Source organism: Passer domesticus, chromosome 1 (assembly GCF_036417665.1).
Source record: "Passer domesticus isolate bPasDom1 chromosome 1, bPasDom1.hap1, whole genome shotgun sequence".
NCBI lineage: Eukaryota > Metazoa > Chordata > Aves > Passeriformes > Passeridae > Passer > Passer domesticus.
The window spans coordinates 159946879-159964772 of NC_087474.1; positions in this window are offsets into that span (position 1 = coordinate 159946879).

Consider the following 17894-nt stretch of genomic DNA (forward strand, 5'->3'; position numbering starts at 1 on the left):
ATATATAAAATACATAAAAACTGCTCCCTTTCAGCTGGGGTTTTGTGCCAGCAAAAAATGAAGACAATGAATCACAGAATTATTACAGTTGAATAAGTCCTTCAAGAACATCAAGTCCAACCTTCAACTGAGTGCCACCATTCCCACTAAACCATATGGTGAAATGCCAAGTCTACTCAATTTTAAGATACTTCCAAAGATGGTGACTCCACCATTCCCTGTGAAGCCTGTTCCATGCTTAACCACTCTTCCACTGAAGAAATTTTTCCTAATATTTAACCTGAACCTGGAGATCACCACCCAAAGGTGCCAAAGGTTGCAATGACCAAGGCAACAAAGAGGAGAGAAAAGCACAACCTCCATGACTGGGTTCTCTCATCATTTATTTGGTTGAACACTGGAGAAATTATTCCCAACTGGCCAGGAATGACCTCCTTGCCTCCCTGAATTTCACAGGGAAAGGATAACCTTTATTTTTTATCCATTTTTGTTGGTGTTTGATGTATGTGGGCTCCTCTCTGTACCCCCTGAAAAAACCCCAATGGATTCCCACCGAACCTCCTGCACTTTATTCCTCTCCCTCCTTTCCCATGGGAAAACTGTCACTATTTGAACAGTGCTGGTTTATTTTCCATGGGAATTCTGCCCACTCAGCATCCCAGCAAATCCATTTCAGGATGGAATTAGCCATTCCCTGTGTTATTTCCTTCTTCCATCCATGTTGGATGGAAATCAAAGCCTCCTTAGGGGTTAATGCTCCTCCTTCTTCTTCCTTTTTGTTGGAGCTGGCTCATTCCATGAGGTTTCTGCTTTAATGAGCCCTCTTTAACTCTGCACTGAAACTGGGGATCTCAGGTCTCATTAGTCTGCCTAATTAACCATTCTCCTCTCTCTGTCTGAGGTTCATCTCAGTACAGAGCACCTTGAGAAAATAACAATTGCATTATCATGCAAACTCTTCAGGAAAAAAGGGAGCCAAGGCCCTGATGGAAAACAGGAGAAGCTTTTAAGTGTGTAGGCAGGACTGAATTCCACGATGATTCAGGAATTGCAAAAGCCACCCCTCTCCGCTTCCTAAAACTGGAGCTTTAAAAAAAGCATAAATCCCAGTATGCTTGAAACTTGCATCAGCCTGGAGCTGAGCCTGATGGCAGGTTAAAAAAGAAAAAGCAGGAAAGTAAAACTTCCTTCCTAGTCCAAGACAGTGCTCAGTAAATCCCTAGATTTTTCTTGGGTGATAAGAACATTTTCATCCAACCAGCCACTCCAGAATTCCTTCATGGTCCTTGAGAACAACACAATGGAGGCAAAACAGAACTTCAAAAACAATTGTAGCATCACACCTGGCATGGGGAGGTCTCATCACACCCCAGAGCTCCCTGGAACGAGACTGTGGTGAGGTGGGATCAGTCTCTTCTCCCCGGGAACAAGGGATGGGACAAGTGGAAATGGCCTCAAGTTGCACCAGGAAAGGTTTAGATTGGATATTAGGGATTTTTTTTCACTGAAAGGTTTGTAAATCATTGGAACAGGCCACTCAGGGCAGGGGTGGGATCACCTAGAAGCTGGAATTGTTCAAAAACCGGTGGATGTGGCACTTGAGGACATGGGTTGGTGGTGAGCAGGGTGGTGGTGATGGTTGAAGGTCGGACTTGATGATCTTGAAGGTCTTTTCCAACAGTAACAATTCCGTGATGCTCCTTTATGATTCCATGATCAATCAATCCTCACATCCTAAAACTCCACAACTTTCATGTTCATCCAAAGAAATAGTAATCAAGTTTAATACAAGGCTCTGGAGTGAACTTATTGTGGCTTTCTAGTACCTGAAGGGTCTCTGGGAGAGCTGGAGAGAGATTTTGGACACAGAGGATGGCTTCCCACTGCAGAAGGCAGGGTTAGATGGGATATTGGAAAGGAATTCTTGGCTGTGAGAGTGGGGAGACCCTGGCCCAGGTTGCCCATAGAACCTGTGGCTGGATCCCTGGAAGTGTCCAAGGCCAGGCTGGATGGGGCTTGGAATAACAAACATTTGACTTTTCCTTTTTTCCAGGCTTCTTTACCTTTGAAGGTCCTTTAAGAAAGTTGCCTTTAGAAATGCGAAAATGTCTCTGAATCCTCGTGGCCTCCCATGTGAACAATGCTATTTACATAATTCCAAGGTTTTTGAAGGAAATGTCATATAGGTTTTTGTCCACAGGGACTCCTTTTGCTGGATGATGTCCCATGGTTATGTGGAATAGGGCTTAAATGATCTTTTTAAGCTCTCCCATGTCCCTTTCTGAGGTAGATTTTCCATAAAAAGGTGAATTAACTGGGTATTACCCATTGTGTGCCAGGATGGGGTTGATTTTAAAGGAAAGATGAGAACAATAATAGGGAAAAGAGTGAAGTGAACCAGGCAAAAGCACAATTCCAGCCTCGAGATCCCTCTCTTGCACTTCTCTTCCTTAGAGTTGATGCCTGTTGGGACCTGCTGGTGACTGCTCCCAACTGACTCATTCCTTGGCTGAAGATCTCAATGCCAAGATCAAGAAAAGAAGTTTCTCCTTAAAAAGAAAAAACCCAGAATCTGCCTGTATTCCCACTGTGATCCCAGCATGGTGGTTAATCCCTGAAAACCAAACGTGTCCAAGGGAGATGAGCTGGGAAACCAACACTATCCTGGAGACCTTCCCCTGTATCCAGTGAGACTCTCCTGCAACTTTGGGAAGCACAGGATCAGTTTTGATGGCTGAACACCAGCATTTCCCTCAGTTATCCCAAATGGATGCTCTGCCCTGGGAGACACATCCCTGCAGGATGCAGCTGTCCCCAGCCACACAGATCCCCAAGTTCTAAAGTATCAGAAGGAAAAAAGAACCTTCTACACCACAATAAAATCTCCCAAGGGTTCTAGCGGGAGTTTCACTGCCTGGCCCATTTGTGCCAGGATTTGATCTAAAGGAAACAAAATTCCATAGTATTTTCTGGAGGATATAAAAGATAATTGGAATTTTGCAGCCCTCCAGGTGTGACTCAGCACTGCTCTTGGGTTAATGTAAGGCCATTGTTCACCTCCAATGCTGCCCCAGGGTAGTTTAATATTTCCCAGTTAACACCCCTTAAATATTTTGCAGCTGATGTTTGCAGTCAAGGTCCTGGAGCTTTTCTTCCTGCTTCAGAAAAATAGATAGGCAGACAGGCTAAAAATCACTGCTGTAAGTGCCAAAGGAAGAGACAGGTTCATAGAGACATTTAATTATCAGAGAATTGAGTAACAGAGAATTGAATTATTTAGATTGAAAAAGACCTTTAAGACCATCAAGGTCAAGCTGTGACCGATCCCCACCTTGTCACCAGCCCAGAACACTGAGTGCCAAGTCCAGGCTTTCCTTGGACACTTCCAGGAATGAGGACTCCAAACCTCCCTGGACAGCCCCTTCCAATGCTTGAAAACCCTTTCCATGAAGAAATTCTTCCTGATGTCCAATCTGAATGCAATCTGAGGCCATTTCCTCTCATCCTGTCCCTGTTCCCTGCGAGCAGAGCCTGATTCCCCACCTGGCTGCATCTTCTTGTCAGGGAGTTGTGGACAGTGAAAAGGGCCCCCCTGAATCTCCTTTTCTCCAGGCTGAGCTCCCCCAGCTCCCTCAGTTGCTCCTGGTGCTCCAGATCCTTCCTCAGCATTATTCCCTTGTCTGGACATTCTCCAACCCCTCAATGTCCTTCTTGTTATGCGGGGCCAAAACTGGACACTTCAGCACAGAGGGACAATCTCTGCCCTGATCCCCTGGCATTCCCTTTGATTGATTCCTTATGGTTCCCTTACTTTTCACTACACCAGGAATGAGGTACTTTCTGCAGCTTCGCTGAAACCTGTCATATTAAAAAAAAAAAAAAATCCTTTTAAAAATTATTATTTGCCTATTTTCCTAAAAGAGACCTGCAAGACAAATTTTTAGAAATGCAGCAGACACCAGGCATGATGCCATATCCTGAATTCTCCTCTCTTTTCCACACGCCTGGTGCATTTTCAGGGATTGCAGCTTCCCTTGCGCAGGGCGATGCCGTTCCATGATTGCGTCACTGTGATCACATTTTGAGCTAAAAACCCCTCAAGCTGGGATTCACACCTCCAGGTTTTGCATCAGAATTGCTCCCTCCCAGCTACTGAAATTATCGACACCTCTGTCATTCCTCAGGAGGGTGGATTTGTGCTTCATTTGTACACACTTCACTCTGTGCTGACAGATGTCTTTGGCTCCTTGGAAAATGTCTTTATGAAAAATGTCAGCGATATCAAAATAAGCCACAGGGATTTATTCACATGTTATCACTAAGAAAGATATTCCTCCTCTGTCTTTTATTCCCTGCCTTACAGTAGCAATCATTTTCATATTCGCTTCCACTTAAACATTGTTTTTTGATGACTGGGCTGTGCAGCTGCACAGGACATGGAGAGCAGATAAAAATCTTCAAGTGTGGTGAAAACATCCCAGCTGATGTCTCTGTTAATAATGAAAAGGTGAAACCTACTGAGGGTGGATTCATGGAGTGGTTTGGGTTGGAAGGGACATTAAAGTCCATTTTATTCCACCCCCTACCATGTGCAGGGACACCTTCCACTGGCCCAGGTTGCTCCAAGCCCTGTCCAACCTGGCCTTGGACATTCCCAGGAATGGGGAATCCTCAGCTTCTCTGGGCAGCCAGTTCCAGTGTTTCACAACCCTCTCAGTCAGTAATTCTTTCCTAATGGCTCAGATGGGTTTTGTCATGATCTGAACACAGCACAAGCCAGGGGCTCTTCCCAGCAGGTGCAAGGAGCAGTGTTCCCTCTTCCAAGGGGATGAGAGGTCACACCCCTGGATGTGATCCATGCTGTTTCAGGGGGTCCTGGAACCAAAAAAATCCCCTCAAATATGTTTTAGTTATTCATCCCAATGTAGTGTGTGCATTTTTTTAGGGCTGGATTTGCTACTGTCTCCAATCACGACAAGTCTGCTCTTTGTTAGTGAAGTTTTAATTTCTGCTCATGATGCTCAAGGCCATGGTGCCCATTCATTCAAAAATGCAACCCAAAATCATGGAAGTGATGCCTTCCCTGTCTCTTGCAGCAAGGTTCCTCCTTGAAAAAAGAGGGAGGCTCCTTCCACGACCCTGGAGTGACAGGATAAGGGGGAATGGCTTCAAACTGACAGTTCAGCTTGGATACTGGGAAAAAAAATTCCGCCCTGTGAGGGTGATGAGGCACTAGCACAGGTTTCCCAGAGAAGCCTTGGCTGCCCCATCCCTGGAAATGTCCAAGGCCAGGCTGGAAGGAGTTTGGAACAACCTAGGGCAGTGGAAAATGCCCCAGAAAGCCTCTGCCCATGGCAGGGGGTGGAACTGGATGATCTTTGAGGTCCCTTCCAACCCAAACTATTCCAGGATTCTCTGAAACTCGCCAGGGTCCTCCCACTTCAGAATTCTAGAGGGACAAGAAAAAAGGAAAAAAAACAAACCTTTAGAACTTCTTTGAGCAGAAAAATTCTTATTCTGTAATAACAGTGATGGTATTGCACCAAATTCCATAAATAATGTCTTTCAAGGTTTATTGCTCAGACAACTAAAAGGAGAAGATAAAATTGAAATGATCACATTACAGATGTTGCACAGAGAATTACTTTTCCTGTCTATCGTTAATAGGCAAATAAGATATATTTATGTTCATACATCAACAGTTTTGAACAGAATATATTATTATGCTAAAAATGCCATAAAAATAGCACAGCACACTTGGACTTGCAGTCATCTGTACCAAAAATGACATCCTAGAGCATGGTTCTTAAACACAAACTCTACAAGACTCTGAGAAATGGGAAAGGGTCAGAGTTAAGGTGGCTGCACCTGGGTTAATTCCACAATTTTAATGCAACATCTGGCTTCCAAGACTCCCTGTTTATCTCAGTTCTTCACCCTTCAGAAATTATAATCTCTAAGATGATCTTGAGGAGATGACTCAGTCTGCTGGAAGCTGAAATCAGCGGGTAGAATCCTGCATCCTCTGAAAGTAAATGGCAAAACACACATTGTCCTTAAAAACAGGCAAGGCTTCTGCCTTAAAATGTTTTAGTCTTGTTGGAAAACACAGTCTGAACTTGTGTCCTATGGAAATTGTGATGGAAGGCAGATTCCTGAAAGGTGTGAAAACAATTAAGAATTGTAGTAGCAGAGATTGGATTATTTTGGAAGGGACTTTAAGGATAATTTAGTTCCAATCCCGTTTTTCCATTTGTTCCTGTCTAGAGATGAATGATCCACCCTGGATCTCAAGGACTGCAGATGTTAAATCTGTTTAAAATCCTGTGCACGGGCAGGAAGGACCATCCCGTGTCCAGTGTCCTTCCCATGGCCCCACAAAGCAGGGCAGGGAGTCAGGGGATGAATCTTCAGCAAAGTCAAATCCTACAGCATGGACCAAAATGGATAAGGGGTGAGCCAGATCCCAGAGGGCCAACATCAAAAGTCTAATGCCTTTCCAGACCGTGCAGGAAAACGGGAGATAAGAAGAGGATTTGTCTAAAGGAAAAGCTCTCAGAGTTCAACCAAGGCTCCCTCAGCATTTGGACCTTTCTGCTCTCCCTTGCTTTCCAAAAGGCTCCAATTCCACTCCAGTGTTGCAAACATTGTGCTCTTGATGCCTTCTGAAGGCTGACCAAGAACAGAGACTGGACAGAGCTAAAGAATAAAGTAGGGATTTATTAAGTGGCCTCAAATAGATCCACCTTGGACAGCACAACCCAAAATGGATGACTGGTCACGGGGTCTCACACTTTTATAAGTTCTGGTCCATTTGCATATTGGAGTTAATTGTCCAATTACAGCTTTAGCCCATGAAGTCCCATCCTTCTTGTTATCTCTCTTTGATCCACATTGTTTGTGCTCTTGGGCCTGAAATTTGGATCATTTGTCCTTGGTCCCCAGCTAGAGAAGGAATTGTTTCATCTCCCTGCTCTGTGAACAGAGCTCACCATCCCCTAAATATGAAGCCCAGACCCACACACTAAAGCAGAACAAAATCTGATAAATATAAAGGCTAAAACCTGAGGCATCACTCTTGTCACTAAAATGTGCAAGGGCATCCAGAGGAGAAATTCCCTCCTGTGCTGCTGGCACTTGAGGAGGAGCAGAGGCACAGATCCAGCAAAGCCACTGGATGCTGTTTGCAAGCACAGTCGTGTCCTGGGGTTCCTGAGACTCCAAGCACATCTGGGAGGCCCTGATGTGACAAAAGCTGTCATCAGGCACACTGCTGCAAGCCTGCTGTCCCAGGAAATGGAACAAAACCTGGATTAACCACGGCTCACAACAGAACCTGGAGGCTCTCAGCCGGGCGTCACTCTGTCTTTGAGAACAACGTGGTGACTTTGGGCCAAAGAAGGTGTTAATTAAACCCACACTGACTCCTGCTAAAGCCTCAGCAAGGTACAGGGAGGTGACAGCCTGTTCAAGGGCATTTGCTTCTCTCATTATTTACACAATTCATTGTTTATAAAGTCACTCTGTTGGCTTGTTGGGTTGTTTGGTTTTTTTTTTTTTGTTTTCAAATTACTTCTGTCAAAAGGTAATTTATGGCGTGAAATTTGTAAGAGAAAGCTACACTTGCTGTTGAGAAAGCTTTTCTGAGGCCAGCTGTAGACAGGATTTTCACCCTCCAAAACTCTGGGATAGCAGTTTGGACAGAGAAGAAAATGCTGTTTTGTGTTCGTTGTGTCAGGGAATGCCTTCCAGGTAATGGTTTACAGGAGATACAGGGGGAACTGGGAGAAAATTCCTAATTTTCTGCTCTTGAGCTGCTGCAAAAAGAGGGTCTGGAAGCACAAAAGGATTTAAGAGGAATTTATCTCCATTCCTAGTTTAAAAAAAAAAAAAGAAAAATAAAAAGAAAGAGAGAAAGAGAGAAAGAGAGAAAGAAAGAGAGAAAGAAAAGAAAGAAAGAAAGAAAGAAAGAAAGAAAGAAAGAAAGAAAGAAAGAAAGAAAGAAAGAAAGAAAGAAAGAAAGAAAGAAAGAAAGAAAGAAAGAAAGAAAGAGAGAAAGAGAGAAAGAGAGAAAGAGAGGAAAGAAAGAAAGAAAGAAAGAAAGAAAGAAAGAAAGAAAGAAAGAAAGAAAGAAAGAAAGAAAGAAAGAAAGAAAGAAAGAAAGAAAGAAAGAAAGAGAGAAAGAAAGAGAGAAAGAGAGGAAAGAAAGAAAGAAAGAAAGAAAGAAAGAAAGAAAGAAAGAAAGAAAGAAAGAAAGAAAGAAAGAAAGAAAGAAAGAAAGAAAGAAAGAAAGAAAGAAAGAAAGAAAGAAAGAAAGAAAGAAAGAAAGAAAGAAAGAAAGGAAGGAGAGTGGGAAATATTGAGAGAGGCTTGCAGAAAAAATTAGTATTTTGTCTATTGTATCAATATTAATATTGTAATTGTGTTACTATTGTGTTTGTATTAAGCTTTTATTAACAAGACCAAGTGTTGGTGCTGCTCCAGGGTCAATCCCAGCACCAGTCCAGGCTGGGGATGAGCAGATGGAGCAGCTCTGGGGAAAAGGATTTGGAAGTGCTGGTGGGTGAGAGGCTGGACATGACCCAGCAATGTGTGCTCCAGCCCCAGAAATCCAAAATCATCCTGGGTTCATCCCACAGTTTGGACAGCAGGAGAGGGGGGAATTCTGCCCCTCTGCTCCATTCAGGTGAGACCCCACCTGCAGAGCTGCCTCCAGCTCTGGATCCCAGCACTTGAAGGACATGGAGCTCTTGGAGAGAATCCAGAGGAGGCACCAGGATGATCAGAGGGATGAAGCAGCTCTGCTGTGAGAGAAGACTGAGAGAATTGGGAATGTTCAGCCCAGAAAAGAGAATCTGTGTGGTGAACTAATTGTGGTCTTTCAGGACTTGAGAGATGATCAGGAAGATGGAGAGGGATTTACAAGAGCATGGAGTGCCAGAATGAGGGGGAATGGCTTCAAACTGACAGAAAATAGGTTTAGATCAGATATTAGGAAAAAACTCATTCCTGTGAGGGTGCTGAGGCCCTGGCACAGGGTACCCAGAGAAGCTGTGGCTGCCCCATCCCTGGAAATGTTCCAGGCCAGGCTGGACAGGGCTTGGAGCAACCTGGGATAGTGGAATGTGTTGGACTTGGATGATTTAAGATCCCTTCCAACGCAGGCCATTCTATGATTCTGTCATATAGATATAGATAGATGTATCTATAGATACTGATCTATATGGTATAGATAGAGATTCACACAGAGATCTAAATATATGTTCTGTGAAAGGGAGGGAGCAGCTTAGTCACACCATCCTGGCACGGAGCTGTTCACACCAGGAGCTGTGTGACTGAAAACTTCTTTCAGGCAAGAAAGGGGATTTTTGTCCCACAGGGAATGGCCCTGTTGGAGATACCATGTATATTTCTTGGAGCAAGTCCAGAGGAGACCCTGGAGATGCTCCAAGGGCTGGAGCCCCTCTGCTCTGGAGACAGGCTGGGAGAGATGGGAATGTCCAGCCTGGAGAAGGGAAGGCTCCAGGGAGACCTCAGAGCCCCTTCCAGTGCCTGAAGGGGCTGCAGGAGACCTGGAGAGGGACTTGGGACAAGGGATGGAGGGGCAGGACAAAGGAGAATAGCTTTAAACTCACAGAGGATGGGTTTAGATGGGATGTTAGGAAGGAATTCTTCCCAATGAGAAGAATAGGAAGGTGAGAGGGTGGTGCAGCCCTGGCCCAGTTTGTCCAGAGAAGCTGTGGCTGCCCCATCCCTGGAAGTGTCCAAGGCCAGGTTGGATGGGATTTGGAACAACCTGGGACAGTGGAAGGTGTCCCTGCCCATGGAATGAGGTGATCTTCCAACTCAAACCATTCCATGGTTCTAGGAAATTTACAGAAGTGAGAAGGGAAGAAGTGGTGTAGAAATATGAAAATGTTATCATGCTCCAGCCTTGTTCTCTCTGGAGGAGAAAGAAAGCAAGGGACAAAGGGGACCTTAATTGTGTCTTGGAGGAAGGTGCAGGTTGGCATCTAAGGGATGCATAAAATGCATTTCTAGCATGGATTGTTTGGAGAGCTGAGCTCTCCCTTCTCTCTTTACTAATGTCCCTGTAGGGAACTGATAGGAAACTTGTTCCTGATAAGGGAAAGGATTAGGAAGGGAATCTCTGGAGGAGATAAACTATCAGCTCATTTTTAGCCTTTCAGAGAAACTCGCCTCAGAGCAGTTCCAGAGCCACCTTGCCTGGCAAATTTGCCTCCCTTCTCTGCAGAAAATCCCAAATTTTGGTGTTTTAGGGAGCCATTGTGAATGTGAGCTCCTTTTTTGGAAGGGATTTTAGATTTCCTTCATCAGCTCTGTCATTAAGTGACACTCATTAACCACTGCTGCTTTCAGGTCACAGATGCTGAGCAACTTAACCTGACTTTGCAGTTTGCCACCTGGAATCTATCAAAAATTGGGAAACAGCTAAATTAAGGAGCTTTGTACATGAGTATTCAGGACTCAAATATGCAGCAGACAGTGCTGAGAGTCGGGAAAGGAATGAAAACTGATTTTCTTTTTAACTCGTTTAGAAATCTTTGGTTGAGTCCGATCATCATTTGGCAGAACAATTCCTCACAGATCTTTATTCATCATGATTATTTTGTTCTGTGCTTTGGAGGATTTATTTTTCCCCCTTAATGCAAGGCAAATTTTTATGCTTGAAATCAAGAATGACCATTTTCACCTTCCATAAAATGAGAGGTTAATTGTCCACCCAAGGAGAAAGGCTCTAATGACCACTGCCCATTAAAAATGTCAGGAAGATTCTGCTGTGCACTTTCTCTTTTGGAATAAACCCTGTAGGGAAAAGGGAGTCCACAGTGTGTAGTTTTACAGCACAATTCCATCCCATTTTCCATTCATTTATCTCTAACTCTGCACCGGAGTCAAACAAGTCTTGTCTGCATTTTATTCCTCTGGCAAATCAACCCAAAACAAATGGAGACTTCCTCTGCTCCATCTTGTCAGGTGTTGTTTGAAAGTTTTTCTGCCTGGATAGCAGGGAAAGGTGTCCTGCTGTGACAGATGCAGCCAAAGGAGGAGTTTGCCACTGTCCTCAGATCCAGACAGATGTGAGTCAGCTTTAGTCTGGAATTCTGCCATAAATCTCTTGGAGAAGCCAGTGTCTGTGTCCATGGCTTTACACCCCACACAGTGCCAATATTACACAACACTTTAATTTAGAAACTGGGGGAAAAAAAACCAAAAAACAAACAGGTCCACTTTCAGGCATCTCCTGCTCTGTAGAATAGAAGGATGTGACAATAATCCAGGAATTTATCCACCTAAGAGGATCACTGTCTTCATCTTAGATTTGAGAAGTTTAGATGCAAGGAATATTCCTTCCACAAAATTCTTTGCCATCTATTTGAAGATTCTTCCCTTCTACTCCACCCTCATGAGAAGACCGCACCTGAAGCACAGAATCCAGCTCTGGAGTCCAACATCAGAAGGGTGTGGAGCTGCTGGAGTGAGTCCAGAGGAGACCCTGGAGATGCTCCAAGGGTTGGAGCCCCTCTGCTCTGGAGCCAGGCTGGGAGAGCTGGGAATGTCCAGCCTGGAGAAGGGAAGGCTCCAGGGAGAGCTTGCAGTGCCTGAAGGGTCTCCAAGAGAGCTGGAGAGTGACTTAGGATAAGGGATGGAATGACAGGACACATGGAAAGTCTTTAAACTCACAGAAGATGGGCTTAGATGGGATATTAGGAAGAAATTCCTCCTGTGAGGGTGCTGAGGCCCTGGCACAGGTTGTCCAGAGAAGCTGTGGCTGCCCCATCCCTGGAAGTGTCCAAGGCTGGGCTGGGTGAGATTTGGAAAACCTGGGCTAGTGGAAGGTGTCCCTGCCCATGGCAGGGGTTGGAACTGGATGATGTTTAAGTTCTCTTTCAGTCCAAACCATTCTATGATTCCATCGTTTCTTACAAGTCTCTGTCTGTGATATGAAATAAATCATATTTATTTCATAACAGTACAAGGACAGTTCTCTGGCTCTGAGGTGAATCTGCCCAAACTAAGCAGGTTCACATTAAATAACATTTTTCCTTGATTCTCCAGTAGAGCTCATCTAGTTCTGGTTGATTTTAGCACACAATATTAATCCAGGTGCACGTGTCCCAAGCATCTGATCCTAAGTTTCTGATTGAAGGAAGGCAAACAAATAACAAATTCTTTCTTCTCCCCCATTTATTATTTAATTCTGGGTCTTATTTATTAATTGGGATATCAATATTAACAACCCACCCCAGGCTGTGGGAAATGGTGAGGAGTCTGAGAGTGCAAGGTGAGAGTTGAGAGCTTCTAGCCTTGATGTTTCCTTATTTATGAGGAATATCTGTGGTCTCTCAGCAGGGATAGCAAAGGCTGGTGGAGAAGAAGCTCCCCAGGTTCGTTCCTCTCTCTGACAGCGTGACCTGGCACAGATGATTCCATGGTTTTCTGCAAAGACAGCTCCTTTGTCCAGCCTTTGGAGCAGTGCCAAGGAGAAGCCCTGCAGGCATTCTGGTGTTCTGTTCTGCTGCAGGAGAAATTTTTGTGTTTCCACAGTCCTCAGCACAACAGGGCTTTGATCCATGGTTAAGCATCCAGGCTGTGGAATAAATAAGGAATATCCAAGCACTGCTTGTTTTTTTATTGTGGATGATGCCTGTGACCTAAAATCTTATCCAGACTTATGACACAAAGGTAATTCCTCTGGCACAAAGTGCCCATTTCCTGACACAACACACAGGGAAGATGTGAAATTCTTCCCACAGGATATTGTGTCCACTTAAAGTGGTTAAAAACAAGATAAATTCCTGGGGGAGGAAGGGAGGAGCTATTAATATTGGAATATACATCACAAAAATCCCATTTGGTCTGTGTCCAAAGACCCTGGACCATGATGTCCTGCCACAGAACAAGAATTTTAGGGGAATAGATCACTACATCCCCTTCCCTGGAAGTGTTCAAGGACAGCCTGGATGGGCTTGGAGCAGCCTGGTCCAGGGGAAGGTGTCCCTGCCCATGGATGATGTTGAAGATCCCTTCCATTCCAAACCATTTTGGGATTCAATGATACTCACCCTGTTACAGCTTTTCTTATGCACATTCTCTCATTCCCTGTGAATATTTGATGTCACTTTACAGGGACTTGATCCTGACCCTGTCCAGATGTTCTTATCTAAATCCCTGTGGTCACTCCTGATTTTCAGATGACACATATCAAACCAACAGCCAGACTTCCCCATCTCTGGTTTTCCAGGGGGTTTGGGATTACCTCCCCATCCAGACAATGACTCTCAACTTTTTGTAGAGCCTGGTAATCTGAATTAAAATTCTGGAAAGCAGCTCTGGGTTATGAGGGATCACAACTCACCTTTTTTATCAAATGAAACAAAGAAGCCAAGATAAATATGTAGACCCAGTAGGCTTCTTCAAAAATTGTTTCTGTGTCTGTAGGTGCTTTAGTTCCTTTGATATCTCAGTGCTTTGATGTCAAAGAATTGACAAATCCTTTTGCTTTCTGGCCTTGCCCTAATCATTAGGTCTGCTAAGAGGGGATCCTTTGGGATGGATCCACAGAAACAGGTGGAGGGGGTGGGAGATTAAGATTTTCATAGAAAATTCATGAAATCCCAGCACTGGGAGTTGGAATGGGCTCTCCCTTCTCTCAGATGCCTTGAACACTCAGCCACACAATTTTAAAAAAATTAAACCCATCATTAACATGGATTTTGATGGACAAGTCTGAACAGAAAAGGCCTGAACAAAAAAACCTCACAATAAATTCCATCCTCAACCCAAGTTTTGGGATGACAAGGAGTGAGCAGAAATACCAGGAGAAAGAATATCTCTATAACAAGCCCCAGGTGTGCTCAGTGAGGCTTTCCTTGAATTTTTCAAGCTGGATCCACAGGTGGATCCACAGATCTCCTGGAAGATTTCAGTGACTCAGGGAGAGGCTGCCATGACGAGGAATAACTGAGGAGAGCAGAAGGGAAATTAGAGGCAATGGGACTTGAAAAAATATTTTTTTTTCTTCAGGTAATTCACTGTGAAACAGTTTCATTTCCATTTAAAATGAAAATGTTTTATCCTGCATCTACAGAGAACTAAATTCAAGCATTTCTATCTGGGAATGTATAAACCAGATTTAGGGTTTTTTTCCATTTCTTTTTATTTCAAGATGCCCAAGTAAATATCCTGGCACCCTTAAATCACTGTGACAACCCTTTTGGTGAAGAAATTTTTCCTGATATCCAGCTATACCTCTCCTGGCACAAACTGAGGCCATTTCCTCTTGTCCTGTTGCTTGTTACTTGGGAGAAAAGACCATACAACCTCATGTCAGGCACTTGTAGAGAGCAATAAGGTCTCCCCTGATCCTCCTTTTCTCCAGGCTGAGCCCTCCCAGCTCCTTCAGCCACTCCTGGTGCTCCAGAGCCTTCCCCAGCTTCCTTCCCTTCTCTGGACATTCTCGAGCCCCTCAATTTCTTCCTTTTTTGAAATTTTATCACTGTCCCCTTATCTTCATATTGCTTCCAACCCCAAATCCTTAAAGATTAACCAAACACAACAATGCAGTCATGCAATGACTGCTGATGTTCAAGAGAGCCTTAACTGGGATTTCTTGTGGTTTCCCTCTGGTTTTCCACTTCTTTTCTTTGTTTGAATTGGGGTGGGGTTTTTTTGGTATTTTTTGTTTGTTTGTTTGTTTGTTTGTTTGGGTTTTTGTTTTTTTTTTTTTTTATTTTCATTGCTACTTCTTCCCTCTTGCCTTGCACCTGCACTGTGGCACTTTGAGAGCTGCAACCTCATCACTCTGTGTTTGTACCACCTCCTGATCCATTCCTAGAACAATTTAATCCTGTCCCAAAAGAAACTGCTGGGTTTTGGGTTCTTTTTTCTACCTCTGTCAAGATCAGGATTGAAGGCACTTGAAACAATAGTTCACATTCAGGCTCACATGTTTATTTTTTCATATCAATGTTACAGTCTCACAGCAGTGAGTTCTGCAGTCTTTCACTAACAAGGCACAAAATTACTGTCTCTTGTTACAACGTCTTTTAAGGCTAAACTATCCAATTAAGAAATGACACCTAATTATTTTCACTTTTAACCCAATAACTGATCACTTGAAGTCTGTAATGCGGACTTTTTTGTCCAATAAAAAAATTCCATCCAAACCCATGAAGAAGAAGGTGAAGAAGAACAACCAGCCACCACCCTAAAACCTCCATCTTGCCCCACATATATTAAACCTTAAACTCTAAGTCTTGTCTCACTCCATGCAGTAATACTGCACACTTCTAATCAAACCACACACCCGTAATCCCAGTGCTACCATTCAATTTTGGAAGCCTCTTCCACAGCCTCAGGTCAAATATAGTATTTTCACGTGGGTCTGTGCCCTTCAGCACAGAAAGTTTGAAATTCTCAGCATCCAGGATTCCAACAAGAAGCCACCATGGTACCAGAGCATCCAAGCCTCTCCTGCAGAACACGGTGATCCCAGCTTCCCATCCACGTGGATCACACAGGTTTGGAGTCCTTCACCAGGAGGTCCCATCTGTTGCTGGCACTGTGAGAAGGAACAGGGCTCTGCTCCTCATCACAGCCCGTCTCTGAGGGTGCAAAATTATCCTCTCACAGATGCACCAAACTCAGCCAGGAACACTCCAGGCTACGGACCTAAAAATGACTTTAAAATGGTCTTGTGACTCAAACTCAGTGCTGGGAAAGGAGGAGGAATGCAGAGATTTTTTTTTTCCCCCTCTATATTTTAACAACCCCAGTTTAGTCAGAGATTTTATATAAGTTAAATATCACTATTACTAAATGAAGCAAGAGGTCGGAGATTAAATCTGCATTTGCACTTAAGGACGATTTTATAATTTGTCTTTTGCAATATTTTTAGTTTGGGCAGGATGGAAAGTGAAAATAAAAGTCAGTTTGACATGGATGACTGAAATTATAAGGGAAAAGTCCTTCCTGATCTGACCAAATCTGGTGCCTGATCCAACAAACCTTTTTCCATAGCCTTGGGAGCACCAAGAGCTATCATCCTTGATGACCCCATTCTCAAATTCATCTTCCCTTCCATGCTTTCCCAGGCTTCCCCTTTGACATCACTTGGTGTTTCTAGAAGGCAAAATCTGAGCAAATTGTCCCAAAAGTTATTTCCAAATTATTATATTATGACTTTTATTAAAATTTTCTCTTTTTGTTTGTGTGTTTAAATGTATGGAAATGCTTAAGGAAAGCTCTGCATAGATTCACGGGATGGTTTATCTTGGAAAGGACCTTAAAGATCATCCCATTCAAACCCCCTTCCATGGACAGGGACACCCTCCATTATTCCAAGTTGCTCCAAGCCCATCCACCCTGGCTTTGAAGATTATTCCTCAGGAATAATGAATAACCAACCCAGCCTGGATATTTCAGACATTTTTGTCTTTAAAAATAATGCAAAGCAGTAAAAGAAAACATGTTAAATGATTTAAAGCCTTTATTTGGTTTAAATGATTGCCATTTGTATCTCCAAGCAGTGCTACACTGTGGAAGTAATTCCGGCTGCATCCCAGGAACAGGCAAACACCTCTTTGCTGTGAGTTATCTTAGGTGACATTCCGTAAACACTCAGCAATCCATCAGATCCCTGTAACACATTGGTTGCTCAGCACAGGCTTTTTGTGAAAAATAATGAAAGAAAGGAGTGTTTGGAGTGATTTGAAAAGCCGTGAGTGTTTCCTAGCAATACAAAAAGAGGAATTAGATAGCTTGGAAAGTCTTGCTTTGCTTGCTGAGAGCTGTTCAGAGTTAAAACTGCTGGAATGACACGGGGGCCTAAATATGAGCCCAAAGATAGAATTTCAGCAAAGGTGATGGTGTCTCCATCTCTTATTTCCAGGGATTTCCACCTCAGAAAATGGTGAGGACACACTCACAGCATCAGCAGCAAGTCCAGCTTGGTGCTTTCCCACCTCCCAGCCATGAAAATCTCTTCCATACTGAGCTGTAGGAATGTGACAGGGAAAGAACTGTGGATCTCATCCACAAGAGAAGGAGACCTGTGACCCAACTGCAGCTGCTCTCCTGCCCAGGGTTCCAAAGCTGGATCTACAGAGGAGCTGCACCTCTGGCATTTTGGATCTCAGGGTGAGAAAGTGCTCCTGATGCTCTGAGAAACAGCTTGGCTTTGTAGAGAGCCATAAAATAATGGAATGGTTTGGGTTGGAAGGGACTTTAAAATCATCTCATTCCACCCCTCTGACATGGGCAGGGCCACCTTCTAGTAGACTGCTGCAAGTCCTGTCCAAGTCAGCTTTGAACACTTCCAGAGATGCAGCATCCACAATTTCTCCGGGCAATCTGCAGCCCAACCTTCCAGCCCAGCCAGCTCCACTGGGAGCAGTCACACTGCTAAAATTGAGAAGAGATGGTTCACTATAAACCCCCAGAAATTACTCCCCTAAGTGACAAGAGGCAAGTCCTGTTCCAGTCAGAATTTTGGGACAAAGGCCTCTTCTGAAGCAGAAATTTCTTTATTCCAAGTGTGCTTTCCCTCTGCCACAGATGAGCTTTCTCAGCATCATGGAAATGAGAAGGCCTCGAGTCTCTTTTCCTCTCTTCTTTGAGGGCTTGGATAAAATCTCTTCAGACAGATTTTTCTTATCTCCTTCTCCAGTAATATGGAAATCTAGGGCCTTGGAGCAGATGGAAATCCTTTAATAGCTGGGGAGCATTTGCAATGCTGGAATTATCCAGCCAGGATTTTTAGAGTCCTCAGCTTTAACCACTGCTTGTGGTTCCATGCAAATTTAAAATCCCAAGCACAGCTCTGCCTTTTTCTGACACTTCCTGACCAGTATTTTTACAGCCTGGAAACA